General features: G+C 39.4%; 1 protein-coding gene across 3 annotated transcripts in view; it reads right to left on the reverse strand.

Annotated features, from left to right (window-relative positions):
* The window catches only part of TMEM45A (transmembrane protein 45A), a 66,638-nt gene that overhangs the window by 25,150 nt on the left and 26,307 nt on the right, over window positions 1-15,181 (reverse strand). The window lies entirely within an intron of this gene.

Here is a 15,181-nt window from a genome sequence, read left to right on the forward strand (position 1 = left end):
AAGTCAATGAACAATTTCTGAGCACTACATACACATCCAACAATCTCCTTCAGGTAATAGGGAACTCCATGGTAAACAAATGTACCTACAACTTAGCTGGAAAATGTTCTCTAATTTTAAAGACCAGATGATTAGACTGGGCCTGACAAAATAATCTCTTCATTTCAAGGTCATTAATTTTATCACCTCTGAAAAATCCTTTTTTGCCACATAAAGTAATATAGCCACATGTTCCAGGAATCCGAATGTAGTGGGATGAGGACATTATTCTGTTTATAACAACAACACATATATGTTTACTATTTGGCAGAACAGAGAAGGCAAAAACATATGACTATGATACCAAGGAGACGAGCCAAGATTTATGGTAAAGGAATAAAACCACTTAAGGTATGCTGAGCCCCTCCATTTGATTCAGAGGAGTAAGAAAGGCATTTTGCAGGATCCTGTAAGACTATAAGGGACATTTGAGCTGGACTTTGAAGAATGATTGGGATTTTGAAAGGTGGAGCTGAAAGGGAAGAGCACTCTAGACATAAGAAACAGCATGAATAAACTCTTGGTGGCAGAAAGTTATAGGAGATATTGAAGTCACTTCTACCACAGGAGTAGAACACAACAGAAAATGCATCTAGAACTGCTACTTATATGGAAAGTTGGTAAAAGGCAAAAATAACAATATAAATTACCAATCAGTAAGAAAAAATTACTAGTGTTTTTAAAATCGAGTCTCTAGTAATGAATAAAAATCAAACTAGATCCCCACCCCACACCAGATTCAAAAATATATTCCAGGTGGATTAAAGATCTAAATGTGAAACTAAAACTCCAAAATTTTTAGTTGAAAATATCCCTATGACCTTGGGATAAGAAAGAATTTTTTAAACAAAATACAAAAAAGTAAAGTAATGAAAGAAAGGACTGATAAATTTGACCTCTTCAAAAAGTAAAGTTTTTAGTGATGCCTGGGTGGTTAAGCATCTCTCTTTAGCTCAGGTCAGGATCCCAGGTCCTAGGATTGAGTCCTTCTTGACCTCTTTGCTCAGTGGGGGAGGGGGGATGGTGGTGCTGTTTCTCCTTCTGCCTGCCACTCCCCCTGCTTGTGCTCCTCTTACTCTTTCTCTCTGACAAATAAATAAATAAAATCTTTTTTTTAAGTATTTTTATATGCGAATGGCAAAGAAGCATAGGAAAAGATGCTCAATATTATTAGTCTATTAGAAAACGTTAATTAAAATTACAAATTAAAATTATAAATACTCATCCACCAGAATGGCTAAATTTAAAAAGACTGACAATACTGATGATATTTGCAAGGCTGTGGACCATCTGGACCTCTTATGCACTCTAAGTGGGAACAAAGTTGTACAGCCCATCCAAAAGCAGTTTGTCACTTTTTATAAAGTTAAACATGCACTTACCATTTGACCCAGCAATTCCACTCCTAGGTATTTATCCAAGGGAAAATGAAATTATGTCCACACAAAGACATTTAAATGGCTGCTCACGGTAGCTTTATTCATAATAACCAAAAACCCAGAAACAGCCCAAATGCCCATCAACTAGTGAGTGCATGAACAAACTGATACATCTCTAAATAAATTTCTTCATCTGTAAAATCAGAGTGATAAAAGTATTTATTTCAGAGGTTTCTTGTGCAGATGAAACAAGTATAATGCAAAGTACTTGAATGGAAACTGATAAACAAAAAGCAACCAATAAATATTAGCTATTATTTTGACATCTGAAGTTCTAAGATTTTTCTGTTGTCACGCAAAATAGATTTAAATATTTTTTGCTGACAGCTTTGTGGATCTACTGTTCTATCCGTGAATACTCCATTTTCGTAACAATTTTAATGTGATATGGAAATGAAATTCTATCATGTGTAAAAGCCTCTTTCAGTTTCCCTGCTCCTCCCTCCCCTTCAATATGGGGTTTATCCTCATAATCTAAGATAGCTGTCAAAGCCCCAGCCATCACAGTCGTGTTCCAGGCTGCAGGGGAGAAAAAACGACACAAGGAGAGTCTGTGTCTGCTTTTCAATGAGTTTTATTGAAGTATAATTTACATGCAGCAAAATTAACCCTTAAATTTTACAGAGGAAGAAACTGAGACAAAGTTAGAGATGAACTAAAATGTCCAAGGTCATGGAGATGATAAGTAATGGAACTGGAACTGATATTCAGCCCTGGGTCTATAGTGCCTCTATAACAATTGTACCATAAATAAAGTTGAACGACACATGGCAGACATAGAAGATATTTGTAATAAAGTTAACTGATAAACACTGAGTAGTCACAATTCATTTGACTAAATACCTAGGAGCATAATTCAGCTTATATGGTAAGACAATGTTTAGCTTTGTAAGAAACTGTCAAATTGTCTTTTTATTTTTATTTATTTATTTATTTAGATGGGGGAGAGAATCTTAAACAGGTTCCACACCCATGCAGAGCTCTATGCAGGGCTTGATCCCATAACCCTGAGATAATGACCTGAGCCAAAATCAAGTCAGATGCTTGACCAACTGAGTCACCCAGGTGCCCCTGCCAAATTGTCTTCTAAATTGTCTGCACCATTTTGCATCCTACCAGCAATGAATGAGAGTTCTTTTTTTTTTCCATATTGTCTCTAGCATTTGTTATTGTCAGTGTTCTGGATTTTGACCATTTTAATAGCTATGTAGTATGTAATGTTATTGTTGTTTTAATTTGCAGTTCTCTAATGATATATGATATTGAGGAGTTTTTCATATGATAATGTGTTATCTGGATATCTTACTTGGTAAGTAAACTGTTCAGATCTTTTCTCACTTTCTTTTTTTTAAGATTTTATTTATTTATTTGACAGACAGAGATCACAAGTGAGAGAGGCAGGCAGAGAGAGAGGCTTGATCCCAGAAACCTAGGATCATGACCTGAGCTGAAACCAGAGGTTCAACCCACTGAGCCACCCAGGCACCCCTTTTTCTCACGTTTTAATTGAGCTTTATTCATTGTTGACTTTTAAGGGTTCTTTGTATACTTCAGATGTTAGTTCTTCACTGGATGTATGGTTTGAAAATATCTTCTCCCAGTCTGTGACTTGTCTTTTCCTTTTTTTTAAAGGGCCTTTCAGAGGTGCCTGGGTGGCTTAGTCAGTTAAGCACTGGATTCTTGATCTCAGTTCAGGTCTTGGTCTCAGCGTCATGAGATCCACTACCACACTGGGCTCTATGGTCAGCACAGAGTACGCTTGAGTTTCTCTCTCCTTCTACCTCTGCCCCTCATGCTTGTGCTTCTCTATCTTTCTCTCTTTCTGTAAAATAAATAAATCTGTGCCTTTCACAGAGTGGAAATTTGAATTTTCGTATGATCTAACTTACACATATTTTCTTCCATTTTAAAAAAAAGTGTTTTTCACGAGTGGAAATTTTTAATTTTCATGTGATCTAACACATACTTTCTTTCAAGAATTGTGTACTTGACACTGCACTTAAAAACTGACCATGCTACCTAAGGTCTCACCATTAAGCATGATGTTAACTGTCGGTTTTGTGTAGCTATCCTGTAGCAAGTTGAGGATGTTCCCCTATATTCCTACTTTGCTGCTTTCCATATTTAAATTTTTTTCTTAAAATTACAATGACAACAACAACAACAAAAAACCCTGAAAAGGTGGTTTAGAGCCAGATAATAGAAGACTTTAAATGCCAGGTTAAAAAGTTTAACCTTTATTCTGTGGGCACTAAGAAGCAACTGAATATTTTGAGCTTCAGAACGTTTAAACTTTTACATGTTTTGAGCATCAGAACTTAAAACTTTTAAACAGTTTAAAAGTTTTATTCAAAGATGTAAAGATGTGGGGTACCTGGGTGGCTCAGTGAGTTGAGCGTCTGCCTTTGGCCCAGTTCATGGTCTCAGGGGCCTGGGATGGAGTCCTGCATCAGGCTCTCTGCTCAGTGGGGATCCTGCTTTCCCCTCTCTCTGCCTGCCTCTCTGCCTACTTGTGATCTCTCTCTGTCTGTCAAATAAATAAATAAAATCTTTGAAAAATATATATATAAATATGTAAAGATGTCCAGAAAATGTGATTCCTCCAACTCCTTCACTAACCCACTCTAGTGAAATACAAATCTCTGTCTCCATTAAGCCTGCTTCATAATAAACTTGAATCTCTTGGAGTCCAGAGGAGGATGCAGAACACTCACCAATCTTGCTGACTGTTTCAGCAAAGACATGACTCCCATCCCCCCAACCACAAAAGAAAGCTATGTCACTGTGGTTCAAGGCAGAGGCCCAGGCACCCAATGGCCCAGACTCAGTACTAAGCATATACAGACAAAATGCAATAACCACACCTGAATCAACAATGTTGACATATTCCTTTGCATCACATTTTCTACCAGGGTAGCTAGCTGTTGTCAAGGGCTCTATTGATAAGGCCATCTGGATGAATCCTTGGCCTCTCTACAGAGAACACCTTATAGCCCAATTCTTATGACCTTGGCTGCCTCACTTCTTCTTTACCCACATTTGGGCATCCTACTCTTCCCTTTCTTTCCCCCCTTCTGCCTGTCACAACCAGTTCTCAGAAGGGCAGCAGAGACGTGACTGGATTCTAAGCAAATTGACTTCCAGGGCATAGGAACCATCTTGGTTCCCGATCCAGGATCAGATTCCAAATTTTGTTTGGTTTGGATTTCTGTGTGTGGAGGAGTGGCAGACAGAAGGTAATCAAAAGGAAACCAGTGAGCCAAGAACATGTAAAAAGGAAATGATTTGCCAGCTGGAGCTAATGAAGTTCTGAGTTCCTGAGGTTCACAGGCTTATAAACTACACAATCATCCCATTCTCCATACAGCATCCACAAGCTCCCCCCGGTAGATGTCCATCCTTCACCAGGCAGTTGTGTGAAGTTCATTCTAACATGGTTTTCCTCTAAAAATCTATTTTAGTTATCCACTTCCTCCTTTCCTCCCTGCTGTCAGCACACACATAAATACAATTTGATCTGGATTCTCTTCCCTTGGGGCAGGTTCAGGTGCAGGGCCAGGGCTGCAGCCTCCAGTTTTTTTCCACTGTATCCCACACACATTCAGCCATGGCAACCACACAAATAACTAACCTTCACCCTGTGTCAGAAGGGACAATATAAGACTCAGAGAAAAAGAGTTGATTTTAATTTGAGGAAATCTGTCATACTCTGGACATTTGGTGAACTGCTGGCTTTGTGGAAAAGAATTTGGAATAAGTGTTTCTAAGGATGCTCAGACATATGTATAGGAATGACCACTAGTGCTCTTGGCTGCCTCCTTATCCATCCATTCCCTTGGTTCTCCATCTTTCCATTCATGCTTTCAACAACAATTTATTAAACAACTACAGTGTGCAGGGTCCAGCTCACTGGGGACATGTGATGGAATCAGAACCCTCATGTTAATCAGATCCCCAGGTGATTCACATGCACATTAAAGTTTGATAAACACTGGTCTAGGGCAGTATTTCTTTTTTTTAATTATTAATTAATTTATTTTCAGCATAACAGTATTCATTATTTTTTCACCACACCCAGTGCTTTCTTAACAGCAGCACTAACTGACATTCCAGGCCAGATAATTCTTTGTGTGGGGAGCCATCTTGTGCTGTGTAGGATGTTTATTTAGCAACATTCCTGGCCTCTGCCCATGAGATCCTGGCAGTACTTTTCCCCCAGTTGTGAGTCAAAAATATCTACAAATATTGATAAAGGTCCTCTGAGGGACAAAATCATATCCCCTTCCCTAATGAAGAAGTACTGGTTTAGATGACCCTAAGTCAAATCCCTGTAAACATAAAAAGGATTTTTTTTCCTTTTCTTTTAGGAAAAAGAGAAATATAACATATTTAACTGTTAACTATTGTATCAAAATAAGCCCAATCAAGATTATGTACACCCTTCTCAGAAAGATAAAGTACGCATTATTGTAACTAATAAAACAAAAAAAACATCATTTGGAAAAATAGTGTTTGCAAGATTCCATGATCTTTTTGACAAAAATCTTTCAAGCTTGCTGTTTAATATTATTATTAAGGAGAAAGAGGAGCCTGGCATTGAATATGACATACATGAGGTCAAGAACGTAGCACTGGATGTCATCACTGCCAATTATATGTGCATCAGGTAGAAACAAATAAAGGTCTATATAGAACAATTTCCCATCTTGAAAAAGATGGTTATTGTGGTCATGTGTCCATCCTCAAATAATGGAAGTGGTGGCAAGGGAGGAGATGTTATGTTCAAATCCAGTTTATGGGAAAATAAATGAATAAAATAAACACAAGTTGAAACCAGTATGGTGATATCTGAACATTGTACAGTTTTAGTTGGCGTAGGGGAGGAAATGTCAGCAAAATCATTCTGAGGTCTTTCCGCCTCTTGGTGTCAGGAAATTTATGTCTCACTATTTATTTTAATTTTTTAATTAAAAAAATAGGCTCAATCTTAGCAATAATGACTCCTGATTTTGGCAAGAGCCTCTGACAAGCAAAGAAAGAAACAAGATCATTTTAGCTACTGATAAAAGAGCGCAGAGTCATGAGAGAGTGTTCAGGTTCAGCGTGGAATGATGGGGACGGGGTTCCACTTCTGAAGCTCTGAGCTAGGCTGGGCTGAGCTACAGCAGGGAATGCATGTGAAGGGCATTAGGCCATTGGCCCAGTCCTGCCGACAAACACATGCATTTTTACTGGTTCCACTTCAGAGAAAAGGCGTTAGATATTTGACAGCTTGATGGAATGTCTGCAGCCAGTAAGTGGTAGAAGACAGAAAAAGAACCCAGCTCTCTGGGATATAGGTTGGCGATTTTCTCTCTGCTACACCAAATACCCCTGTTTTCATTTCCTGTTGGTGCTTTAACAACCTAACGCAAGTTACAATCAAATTTAACATCTTAGAGGTCTGGAGGTCAGAAGTCTGAAATGGGTCTTCTTCGGATCTCATTCTCTCTTGCTGACGCTGACCCCATTCTTCCGTTGCCACTCATCCTTCCTACTCGTATTCCCCTGACTCACTCTTATAAGGACCTTTGTGATTACACAGGACTGGTCTGGATAATTCATGGTTGTCACCTCATCCCCGAATCTTTAACTTCATCAAATCTCGCAAGTGTCTTTTGCCATGGGAAAGAAACCAGAATATGTCACCTCAAAATATATCTCTTTGACATAAAAATTATTTTGAGCTGAAGGCAATTAGGAATGCAGGAAAAGCTCTTTTTAACCTCCCTTTTACTGACTAAACACAGGATATAAGTTCCCCTTTCCCAGAGATGGCACCAGAAAATCGGCAAACCAACCTTACTATAATAGTGACCTCCCATATGCTTATCTTCCTAAAGTTTGTTGTCCTTGGAAGCTTAAAACTGCTTGATTTTGTCCTGTTCTTTCTCTACAAATGTCTTGTTCTTTGCTAAAAATGTTTTAGAAGCCAGAATTCTAAGCTGATGCTTGGAGTTGCTTTTGGTTAAGGTTTCTCCCCAGTAATGTGCACTGCACATGTTAAAAAACTTTCTTCTCTTGTTGTTTATCCTTCTGTTAAAGAGTCCCACTAAAGGAGGCGCCTGGGTGGCTCAGTGGGTTAAAGCCTCTGCCTTCGGCTCAGGTCATGATCCCAGGGTCTTCGGATGGAGCCCCGCATCGCATCGGGCTCTCTGCTCAGCAGGGAGCCTGCTTCCTCCTCTCTCTGCCTGCTTCTCTGCCTACTTGTGATCTCTGTCTGTCAAATAAATAAATAAATAAACTTTTAAAAAGGAAAAAAAAAAAAAAGAGTCCCGCTAAAAACCTAACGTGGGTAGAGGTTACCTTCTGCTACCCTGACACACATAAGGTAACATCTTTCAGGTTTCTGGAGATTAGGGCATGGACATCTTTGGGCGGACAAAGCTTACCACACCCCCTTAGGAATGCCAGTCACAAGAAGGGCCTCTGAAAATCATAAAAATAAAACTTTAAAAAAAAAAAATCACTGACAGCGGGGAAGAAGAGAACAGGAATAGAAGGAGCCTTCAACAGACTCTCAGGTTCCATGTCATGAGGGAGACTCAAGAGTGTAGTGTTGTCTACTCCTGATCCTGGCTATACATAGAATCCCTTGAAAAAACAACCAGCGCCTAGGCTGCAGCTCCTAAAGATTCTGCTTCAGTTAGTCTGGGTAAACCCAGGCATCAGCAACTTAAAATTCCACATAAGGCAGAGCACCTGGCAGGCACAGTGGGTTGAGGGTCGGATTCCTTGTTTCATTTGATCTTGGGGTCATGAAGCTCCGTACATTATCTGCATGGGTTTCTCTCTCCCTCCCCCTCTGCCTTTCCCCCACCTCTAAAATGAATAAATACATCTTTAAAAAATAAATAAGTGAAAATAATATTTCCCCTAAGGGATTAAGAACCCAGATTCTAGAATCAGACTGCTTTCGTCCAAAAGCCCGATCTACAGTGTGTGTTTGACTTGAAGCATATTATTTAACTTTGCCTATTAATATAAAATAGGTATGATGCTATTAATAGAGCCACCTTGTAAAGCTGAAGATAAATTAATATTATACTAGTAAAGCCACATAGTAGGCACTGCATAAATATCTCAAAGCTCTCCAGAGGGCCATCTGGGAACTCCTTAGGCTGGCACCGTGTGATTTCTGTGTGTGTCTAGGATGTGAAGAGTGTGGGATTGCAAGGCACTGCAGGCACCATCTCCCCTGCCCTCCCTGATTGTAATGGGCTTTGGACAGACGTGCTAACCCCAGTGTGCCAAGGGAGGGACAGCAGTGGGAGCAGAGTTGCAGGAATGCATGCAAATTAGACAAGTGAATAAGAAGAAGCAACCAGAAAGGCTGGTGCACGGGTGGAAGAGGTGTGGTGGGCCATGAAAAATAAGAGAAATGCTGAGGGCTGTGTGATAGTGATCAAGGTTTCACTGTCTGCTAGAGCAGTGGTTCTCTGTGGGGCCAACACTGCAAAAAATCTGGGAGCCAAAAAAAACACTGAGTGTCTAGTTTCCACCCAGACCAATTTAATCAGAATCTCTAGGAGTGAGGCCTGAAAATCTACTTTTCTTTCTTTCTTTCTTTCTTTTCTTTTCTTTTCTTTTCTTTCTTTCTCTTTCTTTCTCTCTTTCTCTTGCTTGCTTGCTTTCCTTCTTTTTTTCCTTTTCTAAGCTCTCCAGATGATTTTAGTTAGCCAGAGTTGAAAGCACTGTGACTTTCTCTTATGCCAACTGTCCTAGGTTAGTCAGCCTCACCAACTGAAGTGAAGGGAGGGGAGAGAAAAGCTCACCGTGACTGGATTCCAATTATGTGCCAACACAACTGACACACACCAATTAATTTCACCCCCGTAATTACTATCCCCATGTTAGAGATAATAATAAAGAGGTGCATTTCGCAAGAATTGTAATGCGACTTACAACAGAGTCTTGACCCGACCCAAGACTCAACCTAGTGTCTCTGTCCAAAAGGGACAAAGGAAGAAAAATAACCATTTAGAGCATCCACATCTCTCAGAGCCATTTAATGGCCTCTCAATTCCATTAGGTAGCATTTTCCTCTTCACTTCACATTCAATAGGACAGAAACTTGAGAAGCTAACTAACCTGCCCCAGTCAAAGGTCTTGTAAACAGAAGAACTGGAATCTTGACTCAAGCCTGTCTACCGCTAATCCCTATCCCCTTTCCCATCATTTCTGCCCTCCATACCTCAAAAGCTATCATTTACTTAATGCTGACTCTGTCTCAAATACTGTACTCAGAACTTCATATGCATTGCCCATGGAAAAATCAAGTAAAATGACTGTAACATAGAAACAAAATCGTTAATGTACAGGGTAAATGTTAACAGTACCGATGGGGAGGGTTAGAACTGGAGCTTCGCCAGCCCCACCCTTGACCTGCTGAGTCAGAATCTGCATTTTAACAAAATCCCCAAGCAATTCATTGGCACGGTAAAGTCGGTAAAAGTCAGAGAAGAGGGCTGCAGATGGTTTTGGTTCTGCTTTTTATCTTTCCAGAGTTGTTTTGGTAATGTGTAGGCTTTGCCTAAGAGTCTCCACTTACCAGACCTTGCAAGGCTCCATTGAACAATATTCAAGGAAGCTTGTATTTCTGAGCTTTCATTGAGACGAAAGTGCAGAGTTAGATTATTATAATACAAAGTTTACAGACTTCTTTCCCTGCTCAGAAGAACATGTCAGCAGATGTCTAGGAATCAGAAACTTCAATTTGGAAAATGCTGGGATGAAGAATTAGGAAGAACTATACCTCAGTAGTTAATGAGGGGAAATTTCCGTTTATATAAATATTTCAGCAAGTAAATGCTGAAGAAATGATAGAATTTAGAATTTCACAAACCCTAGTGAGTTAATAAATGCAGCCAATAATAAAAAAAGACAGCTGACACCCAAGAGAGATAACCTGACAATATGTACCTAAAGTATTCTTGCAAAAAGGAAAGAAAAAATTCAACTTGGGTGTGATTCAACCTCTCTATATAATTACCAACCAACAGGAAATTCAGAGGCATAAGAGCATCATTAAATGACATCATGGGGATACAACAAGTAAAATCCAGATGATGCAAAATTCTACAGGACAAACTAGTTTCTTTAAAAGATAAATTTAAGAAAAACAGAGATAAAGGGAGAACCTGTATATCAATAGAGAACTCTGAGTAGTATCTACAATTGCAATGTATAGACTTTATTTGGATCCTAATTCGAACAATAATAATTCAGGATTTTAAAATTTATAGGGGTCATAATAGCATTGTGTCTAAGTTTTTTTTTTTTAAGAATCTTTACTTTTTAGATAAATATACTGAAATATTATTGACCAAGTAATATGACTTAGATTCGTTTCAAAATCATGATGGTAGATTTTATGTCAAACTAGCTAAGTCCATGGTACCCAGTTCCTGGTCAAACATCAACTAGATGTTGCTGTGAAGGTATTTTTTAGACCCAATCAACATTGAATATTTAAATCATGAACATTTGAGAAAAATAGTTACCCTCTACACTGGTAGGGGGAGTCAAGGAGAGCTCATTGAATCATTTGAAGGCCCTAAAAGAAAAGAAGTAACTCTGCCTCCAGATCTCTTTCCCAATAGAAACTGTAACATCAACTCCTCCCTGGGTCTCTGACCTGCTGGCTTGCCTTACAGATTATAGACTAGTGGGCCCCGTAATTGCAAGAGTCAGTTCCTTCAACCTCCTCCTCTCAATCTCTCCCTCTCTCTCTCTGTCCCCTCCCTGTATAGTTATATACACATACACACACAACTGTCTTGTTCTATTTATCTGGAGAATTCTCACACAAAAATGATCTGGGGGAAGGAAATGTGGATGAGGAAATAGATCAAAGAAAATTGGCCCTAAGTTAGCAATTGTTGAAACTGGCTAACAGGTACATTATACTCTTCTCTCTACTTTTGGATGTTCTTAAAATTTTCCATTTGAAAACTTGGGAAGGATGAAAACAAATGCAAGAGTCGGACAGAGACCGAGATTTTTGTCACTGGGTCTGACAACAGACCAACAAATTAGAATTCAAGGCTGTCCTGAAAAATCCAAGGCTATGACTCTAATACTCACAAGGGAGAAGTTAGAGCTGGGAGGGCCTGGCCTCGGAGGTGACTCCTCTTGATCTTGAACTTCTAGTCTCGCTTACATTGCACCCTCTCCTCACCGGCACATCCCTTCACCACAGCACTTTCTCACACTTCTACTCTCAGTCTCTTCTCTCTAACCAAGAGCTCCTTCCTCATCCAAGCACCAAGCTTACCCTCAACCATGTTGGATGAAGGAATGTAAGCAATGCCTACTCTTAAGCCAACTCACGCTACTCTTTTCTCGTTCATATTTTCTTCTCATTGTTAGAGCCTACCACTAAGTGCTCCATTTTTAATTGCTGCATAAGCTCTGCTTCTAAATATTTCTCCCTCACAACCAAACATTTGAGGTCTCACTTTGAGGTGGTGGGGGGGCAATGGGCTTTGGCATTCTCCATCAAAGAATTTCATAAAATGAAACTTCAAAACCCCAGTTCCTAGGCAGGAAACAAAACCCCGTGCAACAAGTAACCTAATTTGAAGTGCTTTCTTTCCAACCTCTTTTTTTGTTGTTGTTTAAAGATTTTATTTATTTATTTGACACACACACACAGAGAGAGAGAGAGAGGGAGAGCGTGCACAAGTAGGGGGAGTTGGAGAGGGAGAAGCAGGCTCCCCACTGAGCCCGATGCGATGAGGGCTCCATCCCAGGACCCTGGGAACAAGACAGGAGCAGACCCAAGGCAGACATTTAACTGACTGAGCCATCCAGGCACCCCGCTTTCCAACCTCTTTAGAGGAAAAACTCTCTGACTCAGGAAAGAAAGACATTGTTTTACACAGGTCTGCCGTGACGTGGCAGAATTTTGATGTGAATATTCACTCAAATGGGCTGTTTTTGTTTTTGTTTTTGTTTTTTACTTTGTCATTGTAGTCTGCATGGTTTTGGAATACAATAATTGATTCTACAATTGGAGTGAACACAAACCCCAGGATATTTCATTTTACAAATTCAATATGTGAAAACAACTGGTCCAATGCCAGGTTTTAGTTTGAATCTAATGTACAGGAGACAGAAACTAAGAAAAAAGAGAGACAGAAATAAGCATTTCTTCTTTTTTTCAGCAAAATGGATATTTTAATTTGAAAATTTCATTAGAATGTTTTTCACATTTCGAAAAATTCAATTTGCCAACACATTTGGTAACAGGATAAAATGATCAAAAGTTTAATACATTTTTTTTAAGTAACATATAATGTTATTATTGGTCTCAGAGGTAGAAGTCAGTGATTCATCAGTCTTATATAACACCCTGTGTTCATTATAACACCTACGTTCGCCAATGTCCCTCATCCCATTGCCTCAACACTCCCACCACCTTCCCCTCCAGCAACCCTCAGTTTGCTTCCTAAGATTAAGAGTTTCTTATGGTTTGTCTCCCTCTCTGATTTCGTCTTTTTTCATTTTTTCCTCTCTTTCCCTATGATCCTCTGACTTGTTTCTTAAATTCCACATAGGCATCTAAACTCTAGCCTCCTCTAAATTCACATTCAGACAAAAAAAAAAAAAAAGTGGAGAGTTTGATAGCTCACTATGCTCCATGGAAAATGCTCTGACTCCTGTACAGGAACAACAAGAGGGGTCAGAGGGAGTTGAAGTCTCCTTCCCTCCTGCCCCTTCTCCTGCCCCCTGATTTGATGTTTAAAGTCATTACTCCAACCCAAAGAAATATCCACCATTGCTTTTGACCTCACCTTACAGAAGGGCAGGGCCCAAGTTCATAACAAAACCTCAAGGAAAATGAGAATGAATGAAGAGAATAGAGAGGAGTCAGTCAACGCTGCCTGGGCTGCCAGCATCACAGTTGGGCTGCATGACCATGAAGAAAAGCAAAGCTTCTGGGAAAAGTACACACATGTGTCATAGCCTTTGACAGAGATCTGAAAGGTCCTCAGAAAACATATCAGTAATTGTTGACAATGTTGACAGCTGGGCAGGAACATCACCCACATTTTCAGTTCCTGCCCTTCAACATTTGGTACTTTGGACATGTGGAGGTAGATACGCCATATTCAGCAGCAACAATGAAAGTACAGGATACCAGGTGATATTGGAATCCCAGATAAGCAGCAAATAATATTTTTGGCATAAGTATGTCCCATATGTGTTAATTGACATTCAAATTTCACTGGACACCCTGTGTTTTATCTGGCAACCCATGAAAGGATTCCCACTGGGTAAAGAACATTGCAACAGCTCAGGGTAGAGGTTTCTCAGGCAATACCCATGAAGCTGGGAAAGAAATTGACACTGAAGTGCCCCATGAAAATAACAGGAAAGAACCCAAGACTATTTGTTTCCCCAAGCATGAAATCCATTAGAAGAGACTGCCACGTTTCCCTGATTAAGAAATCTCAAATTGAATTTGGCTGTGACTTCTAGAGTCAGATGTACTACCATTGCACCACAAGGTCACAGGCTGTAACTTTTGAATATTTCCAAATCTGTATTTAAACATCTTATGCCGGGACACCTGCATGGCCCAGTCAGTTAAGCATCTGCTTTCAGCATGGATCATGATCCCAGGGTTCTGGGCTCAAGTCCCTTATCGGGCTCCCTGCTCAGTGGGTAGCCTGCTTCTCCCTCTGCCTGCCACTCCCCCTGCTTGTGCTCGCTCTCTCTCTCTCTGACAAATAAATAAATAAAATCTTAAAAAATAAAAATCCTGTGCTTTCCTGAATAATATCCTGAGTATCTCTTAACCAAAATTGCCCCTGTGCCTCATTAATGCAATGAGGAATTTGGTCTGAAACAGTGGTCTCATCAGGTAAGCTGAGGACCCCTGGGCCAAGATTCCATTGTAAGAGGCCACCTGAGGTGGTATGAATATGTCTTTTTTCCCCCAATCAATAGATAATAAAAGTACAGCCATAATCAAATTGTTGGATGGGGTAAGAAGGGATTCCTAAAAGTCCTCTGGTGTTAAAATTGGGTCAATTTCATTTTGACAAGCTTAGAAGCATTTTTCAACAATGATTTTCAAGGTTTCTTCCAACCTCTTCATGATTCCTAGCATCAGAGCTACCGAATCATTGGTTCTTTGCTGGTTCTTCTGAAAATCAGTTCTGAACAACCAGCATAAGAATCTTGGGGCTCAAAGTTGGAAGGAGTGGCCATATAGGTGGTCAAGTATGATAGGCACTATATTAACCTTGTTATTCCCATCAATGGATTTAACAAATACAAGATATCTTCTGAATTCCTGTTGGTATTTTTATCTCTTTTTTTATAAGCACATACCACAGTAATTCAGATGGGGTAATTTGTAGACATTTTGGTGTCCATAAAAGAATTGGTTAAAAACTTACTTTTATTAATTTTCCTTTATTCTCACTTCACAAATATTTACACTGCCCTAGATCTAGACCAGGTATTATAGTCTATTCTTGACATCACACTACTGCATACTGCATTTTCCAAAGAAATAAATGCAAAGAAAGATGAAGTCTCTTGTTCAGTGATTCCTGATGTGGATGATACTCCCAAAATCATAGATACCATAAATTATATTTATGTATTTTAAATACTTTATTTTAAAATACTAATAGATGATATGAGAT

This window comes from Mustela erminea, chromosome 1 (assembly GCF_009829155.1).
Source record: "Mustela erminea isolate mMusErm1 chromosome 1, mMusErm1.Pri, whole genome shotgun sequence".
Taxonomy (NCBI): domain Eukaryota; kingdom Metazoa; phylum Chordata; class Mammalia; order Carnivora; family Mustelidae; genus Mustela; species Mustela erminea.